Source organism: Ursus americanus, chromosome 4 (assembly GCF_024610735.1).
Source record: "Ursus americanus isolate L20-20 chromosome 4, mUrsAme1.1.p, whole genome shotgun sequence".
Classification (NCBI taxonomy): domain Eukaryota; kingdom Metazoa; phylum Chordata; class Mammalia; order Carnivora; family Ursidae; genus Ursus; species Ursus americanus.
The window spans coordinates 34,264,174-34,266,619 of record NC_142130.1 but is presented as its reverse complement, the minus strand read 5'-3'; positions in this window follow the sequence as shown (position 1 = coordinate 34,266,619).

Below are 2,446 nucleotides of genomic sequence, written 5' to 3'. Positions count from 1 at the left end.
ATAAAAACAAAAGCACCTGACAAAATTCAGTTTCCACTAATGGTTCTGAGCAACTGCTTTCTTTTTTTAAAAGATTTTATTTATTTGTTTGTTTGTTTGTTTGTTTATTTATTTAAGAGAGAGAAAGAGATTGAGAGAACAAGTGGGAGGAGGGGCATTGGGAGAAGCAGACTCCCTGCAGAAGAGGGAGCCTGATGCAGGACTCAATCCCAGGACCCTGGGATCATGACCTGAGCTGAAGGAAAATGCTTAACGACTGAGCCACCCAGGTGCCCTGAGCAACTGCTTTACTAAGAATGCAAAACACTGGGATGCCCTGACTGAAAAGGTACAAGCTTTTTGAGGGATCTAGAAGTCCTCTCATGAGAAAGGTCTCAGGTGCTGTTAGAAGGTGAGTGTGAGGGAAAGATATATGGTAGAGTCTTCAACATGTAATGGAAAGACAATCGGCTTATAGTTGTTCCAGAGAGAGCTGGTTACATTTAGGCAGATATCTACTGAATAAAGGAAGAGTTTCATTATCATCAGACCTTTGGGCAAAGGCAGATGCTTCCCATTCGAGGTGGTGAGATTCGAAAACCACACGTGTTCCAAATGTCCTAGACAGCTACCCGTCATGAATGCTGTAAAGTCTACCTTAGATGGTAAAATGGATTCAATGACATTGAAACTTCTTTCTAGTGCTAAGACAGAGTAGGAAAAAAAAAATCTGGTTGAATTAATGTTTGTTAAGAGTCAGGTAAAGGAGTATGAGACTCATCTAGGTTAAAAAAATCATATTGCTTATCTTTATGTATTTTACACTAGTAATTTAGTAGAAATATATATTTCTATAGTACACCATGTAAAAACATTTTTCATATATTTCTCTCTCCCTGCTGCTTGCTCTATAGAGGTGAAGTGATAGATTAATCTTAAGCCCATGAATTTCTTCAACCATTCATTTTGTCAGTTCCCTTCTCTCTGCCTCCAAACATCCTTTCTTGAAAAAGACCCACAATTAGACCTACTGCTCTTTCCAGCTACCACCCTATTTCTAGACTTCCTTTCCACTTAAATGTTTTCAGTGAGTCATCAACACCTCCTGCTACAATTTCCTTTCCACCCACTCCCTCTTTAGCCCCCTGCAATCAGCCCAGTTCTTATGTGCACCACATGCATGGTCAAAATGCTGGAGATTAGGGGGGCTAAGAGTATCATCAGAAAGACACGGCCTTTGCACTCAAAGAGCTACCCAGAAAAAAACAAAATAATTCTCCAAATATCCATTAGGCAGAGACTGGAGGAAGGAGTTGAAAAAGAGAGCTGACATTTATTAGGTATCTTCAGTACACTGTGGTGTTATAGTGTGTCCCATAATGGCCATCAACAATTCCTCCATTCCTGTGCACTCATTTCACTCCAACTCCAACTGTATCAGAAATAACAATAAATGTAACTGGACCAAATTCACCAGTTAAAAGATACATACACTCACTCACATAACAGTTATATGCTTTTTACAAGATGAATCTAACACACAAAGAAGTTGAAAGAAATGAATGGAAAAAATAAGAAAATACGTCAGGCAAAAACTAACCATAAGAGAGCTGGAATAGCAAAATTAATGTCAGACAAGATAGACTTTAATGTAATTAGACAAGATAATCACTATAAAAGATAAGAGGAATAAGATAAAAAACACAGAAGATATCCCCAGCATTGGTTTTAGGAAAAGGGTCCAGTAGACGTAATATAAATACAACAGCTCAGAATCAGAATTCCACACAATTTAATTCAATCCCACAATTATTTGCGTAAAAGTTCTCAAGTTTGTTACCATGAGCAACAAATCTTTTTTTTTTTTTTAATTTGTTTGTGTGTGAGAGAGAGAGAGCACGCACAAGCAGGGGGAGCCGCAGACAGAGGGAGAAGCAGGCTCCCTGATGAGCAAGGAGCCTGATGAGGGACTGGATCCCAGGACCCTGGGAACATGACATGGGCCGAAGGCAGAAGCTTAACCAGTTGAGCCACCTAGGCGTCCCATGAGCAGCAAATCTTGATCTAACAGACGTATGTAGAACTTTATACCCAATAATTATAAAATATGCATTGCAAGCATACCTCATTTTACTGTGCTTTGCTTTATTACACTTCACACATACGGCCTTTTTTACAAATTAAAGGTTTGTAGCCACCCTGCATTGAGCAAGTCTGAGGACAGTTTTGCCAACAGCATTTGCTCACTTACATCTCTGTGTCACATCTGGTAATCCTCACAGTATTTCAAACTTATTATACTGTTACAGTGATCTGTGTTCAGTGATCTTTGGCGTTACCATTGTAATTGTTTAAGGGGTGCCGCAAACCACACCCATATAAGATAGCAAACTTAACAGAAAAATATTGTGCATATTCTGACTGTTCCGCTGACCAGTGATTCATGTTTCTTTCCTTCTCTTTAGGT